This window comes from Scatophagus argus, chromosome 7 (assembly GCF_020382885.2).
Source record: "Scatophagus argus isolate fScaArg1 chromosome 7, fScaArg1.pri, whole genome shotgun sequence".
NCBI lineage: Eukaryota > Metazoa > Chordata > Actinopteri > Scatophagidae > Scatophagus > Scatophagus argus.
In genome coordinates this window covers 16,681,584-16,694,689 of record NC_058499.1, presented here as the reverse complement: position 1 = coordinate 16,694,689, position 13,106 = coordinate 16,681,584, and the positions used below count along the sequence as shown (strand labels likewise).

Below are 13,106 nucleotides of genomic sequence, written 5' to 3'. Positions count from 1 at the left end.
GCTTAGACATGTCATTGCTGCCCATGCGTTGGATACTGTCGGCTTTGTCACCTTCTCTTGCTGTAGCTCATCAGCTGTCCTGTCACACTCACACTGTAGAGAGGTAATTGGTCTGCTTTTCACTTGGTAAATGCTGTTCTGAGAACGAGGCCCTGCCTGCTACAGCTGAAGTAGGGTAATTTACTGGTGCTGAGGCGATATATTAAAAGGCAGATGATTGTGTTCAACCATACAGCATATTGCTGAGAAAATGATAGATGAGTAATAAACCCACTGGCTAACATTTGTAGGCTGCTTTGTCGGGAATGTACGCTGGAGAGTGATTAACTTTACTAACATGGGCAGATGCCAGACTGTTCTGTAAAAGCACGATTCACTGCACACTCATAGGGATTTTGATTTTAAAGTCTATGTATCGTGCAGTAGAGTAGAAATTAGTTTTAATAACACTGTTGTAAACTGAAATATAAGTAACCTTGAAGAGACCTGAGGAAAAGTGTCTACTTATACCAATAGCAGTAATGAAATGCTTCATCTTTTTCTTTTTGTTCAGGATTCAGTGTATAACAACTGAATACTAAGGATGAATAACTGTGTACCTACCTTTACGCTTTGCGATAACACTGACCTGCCAACGAGTGGTTCTCAAATTTGTTGAGTTGAAACAGTCCATGGTTCGTACAGTGATTTTTAGAGATGGGGAAATTAACAGGGGACAGGGTAAGAAAATAACTTATACAAATGCATATTCAGGTCTCTCTTCAGCCATCTGCTGATACTGAATCAAATTAATCAACCTGAAAAAGGATTTCTGCATCGCTGCTTTTTGCAGATGACGTAGCTGTGCAGGCTTCACTGGGCTCTGACCCAGAGCATAGCACTGTTTTGGAAAGAAGTGGATTGTATGCTTTGGGTTTGTAAACAAGGTGTCCTTGACACCTAAATGAAGAAATTCAGACTTCTCTGGGTCCTTTTATGGGTGATGTTGAGATGGGGCGTTTAGTTGACAGATGGATGGGAACGGCAACTGCAGAGAGAGTCTACCATAACTGTAAAGGCTATATAAATAACATTGACTTGATTTGACTTAACACCATTGGTCTTTACACTTTAACCTTTAAGGTAGGATCAAAATGAATGGCAGCATACAAAGTTGAGATAGTTGAGTGTGACAGCAAGATTCTTGTGATAATAATGAATAATGTATCTTAATAAGTAAGGAATACAAAACCAAGACAGCAACAGGGCAAAAATAGGCAAAGCCTGTTTTCAAAGCTAAATGTGGTGATTCATTGAGTCTTAACATTGTATTTCACCTGACAAAATTGCCACTTCTGGAAATTCTGGTCAGGTTTCCTTCCCCCAGCAGTTCTCTAAGAACGATAATACATGTGCCATTTTTCATCTCTTTTTTTCACAGCTGCCACACAAATGAAAGAAATTATTGGTCTTTGATATGCCTTAACTTTGATATATGCATAAAAAGTGGGCTTTCTTCTTTAAAAACAAAGCAAAAAAATAAAGCAGTTAGCTCCTGGAATATTAGTTAAGTCCTTCAACATTTACTAGCCACTAGCAAAATGTGGCCTTTGTATGGACTAGTGGTGTAACAGAACTTAGTTGATCAGTGATCTCTACAGATTGTTGTTATTTTTTGTTTTTATTTGATACCAGCTAATAAATGTATGCAAAATTTCAAGTAAGTAGATTTCTGACTCACTTGACCCACTGATTAAGTATAAAAAACAATATCATTGAGCCCTGCCATACTTTATGTAAGACTACATTAGGTATTGGATCAAGAAAACACAGTTTCGCAATTTCTTTGCCTCCTTTTTTCTGACTTTTGAACGCAAGGACGAATGATCAAAGTATTTGGAATGAATACTGTCTGCTTTTGATGAGTTTGCAAGAGTGTCCCCTTAGTAATTGCTCACATGTCAACTGATTGATAACCACCACTGTAAAACTTGTTAGATCACATGAGTCAGCGTTGCCAGGGCTGATCGTCAAAGTCCCATCACCGGCCCCTTCCCAACAGGCATGTTTTGAACAGGCAGTGTGCTATTTAAACAGAATGGTCACAAAATTCCTAACTCCTACTGAAAATTAACTAAAATCCAACAAATTATACAGCAGCCTACATCACAGTACATCACAAACATCAAAGTATGAATTTTATAATAATACAAACCCTATCATGTAACTGATAAACTATGTACGCTGACAAAAGTTAGAGGTCAACTGGCGATTCCTTTTTGTTTTTACCAAATAAATCTATTTCAGTGATTAAATATTGCAACAAAGGTGAGGGGACAGCTTTTAAAAGTGATTTTGTGTGGGGTGTGTGTGTGTATATATGTATGTTGATGTACAGGGGACAATTTAGGAAGGTACCTGTCTATAAATAGGCAAATATGGAAGTAGATAGTTAATGTTTATTGTGACAACCAGAGATCAAGATGTGCCATTAGTGTCACACTGTTCTGCTTAGCGTTGTTCCTCTTAATAAACAAAAATAGGCTCCAGTCAACCTGTTTGGTAGAAAACTGCTGTAAAGATGTTACTGTGAGGAAGAGGGGGAAATAGTTTGTTCCTTCATGCAGTTACAGGATGGGTCAGCCGAGTGACCTGTTCCCTGCCTCTCTAACTCAGCTTAAATTCTCCACCACTATCTGCTTCTTTTTCTCTGTTTTTCTTCTTTCTGTCCTCACCTCTTTATTTTTCCTATTATTTATGACCCTCCGCCCACCAACTTCTTGTTTTTTCTTCCTCTCACTCTGTGCATAGGGAGTGGTGCTTTGGCAGTCATGTGACTTTTTGTCTGAACACAATTGCCGGTGTTTGTCATTGGCCGGTTTTTCTTTGAAAGAGCGTTGGTTTCCCGGGTGACGGAGAATGGCGGCACCACTTCACTTTTCTCTGCAGCTGCCCGCCCCTCCCCTCTGCATTGCTCTGAGCCGGCCTCTCTCTGTCTCTCCCACAGACTGTGGTATATCAGGTAGCCCGTGAGCACGACAGACGCAGACAGTGACAGGTTTGTGGAGCTCTTCCTCTTCCTCTCCCTCTTCTCCTTTTTCATCAGGCAGGCAGTCACAGAGACCACTGGACTGCAGGAGGTGAGTAAAATGCCCTTGTTTGATGAGATTCAATTTTCTATACTGAGGTTACCCTTTGTTTCTTTTCTAGTTCAACACATGGCTGAACTTGTTTTCAGTGCTGCAAGTATCATACAAAGTAAACAGGACAGATTAGTCACTGATTAAACAATTACTTACTGTTTTAAAGTTAGTCCTTGTTCATCAGGTGTATTAGTCATTATGGTGACATCGTTTGGCATGTTGAGGGAAATGCGTGCTTAGCCTTGACAATTTGTAGGATATTAACTGATTATGAATCATTCAGAAGTCTTTTGCAGCTCCAGTATGATCATGTACTATGATTACCACCACCAACAACAAGTGTGTGTGCCTTGGACAAATTTCAAAAAGACTTTTGTTTTTTATGGTACACAACTTAATGTAAACAGCTGCGGTTGGCCTGGCATGGCTTTTATATGTCCAACAAACGATCGAAGATTAAGACCGTGTGTAGATGACGCAGTCAAGATGGGCCAAAGTTTTTTCTGCTGTAATGAGAGCTGTACAGTAGGCTTAGGTCCTTTTTATGTTCCGTGAAATATTCAACAGCTGTGAAGCTGGGAGTCGGTCCACTTTGGTAGGATTTTCTGGCATGGTTACCGTCCTGAAGTAGAAGTGAAGTGGTGCCCTCTCTTCCTCCCTTGTTGGGCTTCACCAACCAGATGGTTGTCTGTATTTGGTCTCCGTGGTAACACTGAAAACAGGCTCCCTACCCCTCCCTCAGGTGCACTTTATCAGATGACCTGAAGGATCCTCTGCACACACATACTCACACTCGGATACACAAACACACACTAGCATCTGCCGACACTTGACCCCTCACAAAGAAAGGGAACACATGAAAGAATAATTCTCCAGTGGCAGAAGTGACTGATTTTATCTAACTGTAGTATCCACATGTTGGATGCCAAAACACGTGACATTCGGGCCACCGAAGTACATGTCGTCGATATGAGGAAATAAGGCCTTACATGAAATGCCAAGAATATATATCAGAAACGCATGAATCAGTACAAAAGATAAAACAGAATGATTGAATTTGTACTGAATAACAGAATTAAACTTTACGCTTTGAATTCAACTGTTGGCACCACCCTTGAAAAGGGAAAACAGTAACCAGTTAACTGATTCAGTCAGTCTCAATTCTGGAGGTTGTTTACTTGTACACAGTGACAGTTGACACACAAAAACTACTTGATTGACTTCTTTATGAATGAGAGGTTCATTAAATTACCAAGTGCAAACACCACTAGTAACTGCTAAAGCATATAAATGACAGAATAAAGTGAACCATGGGTAAATGCAATGACTACTGTGAAGATAGATTAATGAATGAAAGAATGAAGCCAGGAATGCAGCAACAGTTAATGAGTGAATGAGGACCACCAAGTACCAGATTAAGCTGTGAAAAATATTTTGGCAAGATGTATTTTGTTTAAGGCAAGCATGAACTTAAGTAGTCTCTATGAATACTTTTCTTGTCTGAGTTAGCCTCCCCTCAGGCTATGTGCTTTTCTCTTTGTAAACAGTCAAGCCATTTATGTCACCTCAGGCAGGTGAAGATTCTGGAGTCTCATTAAAAATTGCGTTGTGTGTAAGATCATTCATCAGGGCTCATTAAAATAATCGAACCAATTCACGTTTGAGGCCACAAATTGGACCATTAACCATTTCAAGTCTCTTGTTACCTGGGGATAAATATAGTTTATGTGAGGTTGCATAGTGAGATGGCGTGAAAATCAAATCATTTTGTTTCTACAAATCTGATGTCATCCTATTACTTACTTGCCTGTGATAAATGTTTGACAACTCATGAAATGAGTAGGACTAGAGTGGGAGCCATTGATCCACCGGCTGGCATTGCGTAGCTGATGCAACCAGGAGAAAACTGGCACTGAGGCCTTGTTGTTGGGTCTGACAGCCTACCATGATGTCACCACTGCTGACCTGACAATCCTAACATTCCTGCTGATAGGGTTTTGCGCAGACATGGAGGGGAATACGTGGGAGATATGTGGGAGAGACTTGCACACATATGGCCTTTGTCTAAGCACTGATTAGTAATCTGGCATATGCCTATGTCATTAATTCAGTCTCATGCTCATACCCACTTCGGTACACACTCAGACCCTCTACAATGCTAGTGAAGATGGTGATGGCAATCTCACCCACCTCTTCAAAATTCAGCAGGTCTTCAAGTATTTGTGCTTAAGTTCTGGTGAATCCATTTTGCATATATCCTCTGCTACACACTGAAATGTGTGTTATTAGGATGGTATGATTAGAGAGATTCGACTCCATTACACACTGGTGTCACCATGTCTTTATGTGTGTGTGTGCATGCATGCATACATTTCTCTGTTTGTGTGTGCTTATACTGCATGATTGTAGGTACAAAAGATTTTCACACTAAAACACAGCTACAGCCTTCCTTTGATCCAGTAAAGCCACTGAAGGAAAGAGATGACAGGCTCGGTTCAGTGAAAGCTTTTAAATGCTGTTTGCGCTGTTTGAGCTGCAGGTGTTTGGATTGTCCTTTCCCCCCCAGACACTCAGGGGAATAGACCAGTATTGTAAACAGTGTTTTGAGTAAATGGACAGAAAAGTGAGTGCGACTTTTAGTCTATATGGAGGACAAATTGAGAAGCATTTAGACTCAACAAACAGATGTAAGACAACAACATCAGACAAACAAAAGACAGGCAGAGACATGTGGGGAAAGGTGTAGGCAGACAGACTTGGCGTCAGAGAGTGTTTCCAGGGGCCTCTCTCTCACTCTGTGTGGGGCTTACAAAGCTTTTGTTCACCTCCGACCCCTGACCTGCTCCCACCTGATAGCTCCCGTGTAACTAACTCGCATTTCCTGTGCATCCAGTGCACCCCTCCACTGGCTTTTGTTGGTACTGGGATCATCATTAAGTCAGCAGTTCCACCCCACATGCAAGCCAATATCTCATCTTGTCCCATCTGTGTCTTTGAGTCCTTGCTTTCTCAGGCTTTTTAAACAGATCTAATCTCCATGCACACTATCACACGACTGTCAGGTATACTGGACATGCACGTGCCAGTTGAAGCAGGAAGCAGATTTTCTACTCTGTGGTTGGATGCTTAGATTGCTCAGATAATTTTTCCTGAAACAATAATAATGAGGGAAACGTGACTGCTCTTATAAAGACCTGCCAGATAACGTTTTTTTTTTTTTTGTTTTTTTGTTTTTTTTAATTACAACATTTGCAGTACCATTGTGATTTCTTCTTTCATTTCCATCACTGAATTTTCAACATTGTCTAAATACAGACAGTATAACATCAGTTGTCAGCACGCAAATACGCAAAACACTGCAAGTTCACTTAATTGTCATAAATTGCTTGAATAATAGCTTGCCTCATGTGAAACATAGGCAGTAGTAGCGTTTTAAAAATTCAGAATCTAACTGTACAAGATCTACTAGCATAGACAACAGGGTCAGCCTGTAATTCGTTATCCATATTGAATTGACCATTGGAGGTCAAGGCTGATGTCTTTGTTTTCTTCCAGAAAGGTAAATGGGGTGTGACAAATTGAGGCGGGGGGGGGGGGGGGGGGGGGGGGTTGGGTTGCACATTGTAACTGATAAGACCTGTTGAGAGAGTCTCAGTTTCTGCCTGTCCAGACTAAAAGTCTAAAGGTTTTCAAATTGAAATGAGGTCAGAAGCATTTCCAGTCTCCATTTTATGGGCCAATTGCAGGAGTAGTGTGGACTCTAGGTGTAAACAGAGAAATATGTGTATTGGTGTGGATGTAGCCTTGGAGCACATGGTGTTCACGGGGTGAACACTGGCAGTCTTGTTGGCTTTGACTTTTTTGACCCAGGCTCACTTGCATTACTTGCATGGAAGAGAGCAATGGTAAGACTGTAGGAGCTACCAGGCCCACCACCAACATCCCATCCAACTTTGTGCCTGAGTGAAGAGTTGAGGGTCCTGCAACATTGACAGCTTTCTCCCAATACCAGCGAGGCTGGCTGTGAGCTATTTTATTTACAGCACCAAGAAGAACACTGTGAAACTAATGGCGCAGCTTTATCTCGAGAGACAGAGAATGACTATGCATCTAGACTTAGGATGAAAACAAACTGACTTATGTAGAGGGAATAAAGGAAGGAGATAAGATGTGATTTTGCTACTTCCAACAGGACCACTTGAAGGCACTGAAGAACAAAGGTGCAGCATATGATTGAGGTCCAAATTTATTTCACCTCTAAGGATTGTTTTGTTATGCATCTCCTCAAAAATGCAACACCAGCCCATGTGACGGCAACTTAATCCTGAGCCAGTCTGGACTGGTTCTGAATAACAAGGGAGTAAAATAGGCGATGGAGAAAGGGTGCCGGAGTGCAGCCAAAGTTCTGAAAACTTGGAAGCCGCTAAAAGCCAACCGCGGTTCTCTTATGTGCTTCATTAGTGCGATCTGAAGAGTGTTGAGAGAGTGTTTCTGTCTTCTTTTCTATCCTGTGTTTGGAGTAATGCAGAGTTTGTTTAAAAGCGGTGTGTACGTTGATCCTGATGATTTTAACCTCTCTTCCTGTCATTTTCAAATTCTTTGTCCTCAAGTTTTCCTTGGCAATGTATTTTCAATACAGCGATTATTATTTGTAAGGAGATGATATGGTGACATGCATTTTCTTCCAAAACATGAATCATCTTCTGAGCCAGGTTTCTGGGAAGAAAACAAAAGTCTTTGTCCGTTGTTGTTTTGGGATGCGCTATATTTACATCCCAACAGTGCAATTACCTTTGCTGGTGAAAGCCGTCTCGTCTGTCATAATGATACACAAGACATAGCTACACTACTTGAGCAACAACACTGGCCTGACCATAATGAGACAGCAATGCTATACTTAGGAGTGTTTGGCACAAACAGAGCATTACTACCTTGCGTTGCTTGCCATGGGTAGGGAAACCGATGTCAACAAAAGTTCAGGATTTTGTAACTTATTTGGGCTTCTGAAAATAGAAGTAACGCAGTCTGCTCCCATTCCATTCACTAACTAGGCTTTAGTCTTGACCGATCTGCTGTTCACCTGTTGAGGCTGTTTTTAGTGAAAGGCTGCAAAAATAGAGAGAGAGAAGAAGAGGTGAGAGTTTCAACAGGGAAGACGTGACAGGAGTGAGCTGTAGCAGCAACTTAATGCTATTCATTCTTGGTGAATAATGGCCAACAAAGACACTATCAGCATGTATTCCCCTCACTCTTCTCCCCTCTGCAGAACCTATTGAGCTGCTGCCAGACCCAACCAACTAGTCTATTTCTTAGTCTGAGAGGAGCCATCTTCCTGTCTCCTGTGAGCTGAGTTATGGCTGGCTTGCCACTCTTTGGACAAATTTATACCTATTATCACTTGTTGAGGTATGAACTTTGTAGTAGGTGGTGATTGAAAGCAGTCAGATAACTAGAGTGTGGAGTTGGGTGCATTTTCAGCCTTTGTGCAGTTGGGAGAAAGGTTAAAAAACTACAAAATGAGACTTTTTTAAGGCGCAGGCTTTTAAGATTTTTAGGTCTTGTCTTTGTTTTCTTTAGCGTCTTTGCTGAATGCGAAGGGAGGGTTAGAGGAGCAGGAGGCGGAGGACGAAAGGGGGTTGCAAGAATGCTTGAGTCACACAGAAAAAGAGGGATGATATGTGGGGTTTGACAGGGGAGGGTGGGATGAGGGAGGCACAGCAGTGGGAGGTGCCTTGAGGAATGCCTGGAAGGTGTCAGTGAGATCAGGGAGACTTTGGACTGATAATCCCCCACATCACATAACAATACCCTCACCCAGCACTCTGATTTCAGCCCAGTCTTTCTGTCTTCAGTCTATCAAATCAATAAGGAGGAATCACCCCTTGTTAACCTTTGCTTAGTCATGATTTACAAAAACGCCCTTAAATGAGCCCTTAAACTTGGTGTAGGTCTAGCTATGGACAAACACAGGATCCACTGAGCCATAGTCTGTCAGAAGCCATAAAGTGTACTTAACTTCTCTGCTCCTTTTCAAATGTCACTCCTTCTTGGCACCTCAGCCTTTTCTCGCTGTGGCCTTTAGTACCTAAGCAATGCCTCAGGAGGCTGTCCCACAGCTTTTTTTATTTTTTTTCTGGAGTGTGGTTTAAGTGATTTGTCAGACAACACAGCTCTTAGATGTGTGAAAAGCTTTGCTTCATAGACAGAACATTGAAATGGTTCACATGTGAACTGACTCTCTGTGGGCTTCTGTGACTCAGCCTGGCTAAAAGCTACAGCATTCTTCACTGTGGTCTTTTGTTTGCATGATCAAATTAATGCAATTAATCTAAGACGTCTATTTTTGGAACAGCTGCTTTATACAGTGTGCACACTGGTTATTAGATGCTGTGACTGCATGTCCTCATTAGTCTGTTCAGATAACAATCTGACGTCAGTTAAAGGCAAAGTAAACAAAAGGATGAAGTTGGTTTTGTTGATGGCCTGCTGCTGAATCACAGTGTCTCACTTCAATAACTACAGTGGCAGACCTGCAACGATTAGTCATCATTTTGTTGATAGGTTTTCAATGATTTTTGAATTTTGATTGATTGATTGATTTTGATAATTGCTGTTCAAGTCAAATGTCAAATTTGTAATGTAAGGATTTGCTGTTTGTCTTTTTTGGGTGTACATCAATCTTCTTTGAGTTTTGGACTGTTGATTGGACAAAAGAAACAATCTGAATATGTCACTTTGGTCATTGGGAAATTGTGATTTTTCAGTTTTTTTGTTGTTGTTGTTGTTTTACATTTTATAGATTAAATGATTCTGAGTAATTAAGTTGCAGTGGGTTTAAATAAGAACGTGACTGATTCCCAGAATTAACTTATCACGGATATATTGGTATTGGCATATAAATATATATTGACCGACAACTTACAAGAAAAATCAGTTAATTTAGAAGTGATGTTGTAGTTCGTCAACCAGAGAGCCCAGACAGCAACATACATACATAACAACATATTTAAGTTGTCTTTATATTAAATTTTTTTATGTTATGTGTTAACTTAATAAAAGGTATATCCTCGCAAATATGTTACTATCAGATTTTGAAATTCTCAAACATTGACATCAGTATTGTCTTTATGTAGCTGTTTTAAAAGTCTTGCATGGGCTCCGAGTTAACAGATAAAAAGAGCTAATAGTGCTAATAGTGCTAATAACGTTATTAAACGTGCCTTTGCCTTTATCATCGTTTGTGTTGTTCACAAGCATGTTTAATTTGTACACCAACAGGCTGGTGGATGTAAACTTTCAGTAAATGAGACCAGATGTTTAGTGTATGCTTATCCATGTAATTTTATTATTCATCATCACATGCAAATAGTCTGCAGGCTAATCTATTTTAACACAGGCTTTTACTTTATATCGTATCTAGGTCATAATTGTTCTGATTTAAGGATAGATTAGTATTTAATTTCATGTTTGGGGGGGGTGGTAGAAAAGAACAGAAAAAGAGGCTAATAATGGTTCAAATTTACATTTGAGGGAGATGTAGTGATAAAGAGAGGAGAGTTGCTGGTGGAAAAAAGGGGTCAGCCTCATGCTGAGAGGCTCCCAAACATTATAACTGAGCCATTGGTCACACATGTCTTAGCTCGGTGTTTGTATGTGGGAGTGGGGCTGAGGTAGAGGCACAGTTCCCGGATTGTGACATTGTGTCATAAATGGATGTTGAGTAGTTTCTATAGCTGGTTAGGCTTTTGTGTTGTCCATGTGTTGCTCTCTGGACCCAAGTGGGCAGATTTAGGTTGCTTCATTCTCTCGTTTTTCCCACAGGGCGTTGTCCAGCTCAACCACACAAACACACACACACAAGCACATACTCTCCACCTGGTCTGCCGGACTATGACCTCATTCCAGGAAAAGGAAGAGAAAATCACCTGACAGACTCATTTGTGTAATCAGCTGTTATCGTGCCTGGAGACCAGAGGGTGGATGTCCTAATGCCTCAGGTTATAGACTGACAAACAGTAGAGACTCATATGTAAATACACGTTCATGCAAAGAGTTTCCACTATATTCTACTCGTATCTCTGAGTCTAAGGCAGTCCTCTGTGTCACTGGGGAATGTAGAACACAAAGACAGTAACAATTAAATAATATTGATGCAGAGAGAGAACGACAAAGCTGAACGCTTGCTTTCAAATACCTGAAAAGGGGGAGGTACCTAATGTGTCAGCACAGCAAGAAAGGGTGGGGAGAAAAAAAGAGAGAGAGAGAGGGAGAGGAATGACTGGGAGGGTGTGTTTCTGTGTGGGTGAGAGACACAGAGAGAAGGAGGAGGGGTGTAGACAGAGAAAGAGAGAGAGAACTCTAGCAGTCAGATCTTGGCTGTGGTGAGGACACCCAGGAGAAGTGCATTCCTCAGGCAGCAAGCAAGGAGAAGGCAGCAAGATAGAGCGGAGAAGTCACGGCATCCTTTAAATCTGTCTGTTACCACGTCTGACTGCCTCTGACCTCCGCTGGACTCACACGTTCCTTATACACACACGCGCGCACCTCGCACACACGCCAGCTGCACAACCGGCTCTGCTGCTCCTTGAGAAGTAAAGGATTTCAGAGTGAGGAAGAGACAGAGAGAATACAAACAGACGGAGGAAATAAAGACACTGAAACGGAGGAAGAGATCCTGTCACTTGGTGAGTGTAAGGGCTCCTTTTAGAGATTGTTTGAATTTGTCCTTGCCTGTTTGAATGTCAGCATTTGGAAGTTTCTCTGAAGTCAGCCAACCCAGCTGTGCTGTGTGTTTCAACATGCATGTAAAGAGAGCTGTTATTACTAATGAGTGTGAGCTTGTGTGCATGTATTTGTTTTGAGCGGCAGAGAAACAAAGAGAATCTTGTGTCTTTGGAGAGCTGAGTTGTGTCTTCACACGTACCTGTTGACACTAGACCCGCCACCCAAGTATTCCTTTATGAAACAAAAGGACTGAAACCTGTTTGGGTGAAACTTCAGTCCCATTTTTTCACTTTTTTTGCGTGTGTTTGGAGTACTCTTTGTGAGAGAGCTGGCCTCTCTGTGCATGTCTGTGTGTGCAAGTGTGAGACAAGTGTAGGCTTTCTCTTAAACAGGTCTCCCGGCACACAGGCTTCTGCTCCTTTTACCAATGTAGGATTAAAGATTAATTTATGCAGGGCATGGGCAGAGTTCATCTCACTTGCTGCATCTTCCTGCTGCATTTAACTGTTAATGTGCTACACATCTCAAAATGCCAACTCTGTGCAAGTCTGATGCACTAAACCCCTCTAAGCCTGTTTAAACATTGACTCATCATTATGCATGGCTAGTGTCTTATTTAACGTTTCCCATTATGGTGTGTGTCAGATAGAGGAGCTTGGAACTCATTAGCAGGCTGTATTTTTATCCAATCAGGCCCATCGATTGGAGGTGATTATTCTTTTCACTGACTGACTGTGGGAGTTACACAGTTATACCTCACGTGTCTGTGTTTTCACACAGTAAACCTAACCAGAGAGATAGTGTCATCATAATAGATGATTGTTGGGGGGTAGAGCCAAGCGGACAACTTTGACTCGAGCACAGATCATAGCTTTAACTTGTTTCCCATTAGCTATTGGGTTTAATTGTCGCCATTTTTCTTTGTCACTCGTGTACCTTCACTCAGGTAACTCTTGGTCAAACGTATTCATCCCTCCCTTCATTCATTTAAATGTGTCAGGCACAGATACTGATTTTGCATACCACAAACTCCTTGAGAAGACAATTGAATATAGTATATTCATTACCTGGAAGTTATAAAATGCAGGAAGATGATCAAATTTGCCTCATTCATTTGATGGACAGTGCAGAGAAGTGATAAGGCATGGCTAAATATTCCCTATCTTTGAAGCACCTATTTTACCTAAAGAAACTATCAGATGGTAGTATAATGATGTGGTTGTCAGCAGTCTGAACACATCATGAAACTTTCAGCTTTCT

The 13,106-nt window shown here is 41.2% G+C and overlaps 1 protein-coding gene across 4 annotated transcripts in view; it reads left to right on the top strand.

The window, feature by feature from the left end:
• rassf7a (Ras association domain family member 7a) overlaps nt 1-13,106 on the top strand; it is a 35,078-nt gene that overhangs the window by 1,998 nt on the left and 19,974 nt on the right. For 2 of the 4 annotated variants that reach the window (XM_046394922.1, XM_046394919.1), the window contains exon 2: nt 2,987-3,119. The exons of 1 other annotated variant lie outside the window; for it this stretch is intronic. The gene's annotated coding sequence lies outside the window, so the exon portion shown is untranslated. Of the gene's footprint in view, nt 1-2,986; nt 3,120-11,414; nt 11,807-13,106 lie in introns of those variants that run through there. One more of the 4 variants, XM_046394920.1, reaches the window with a different exon arrangement.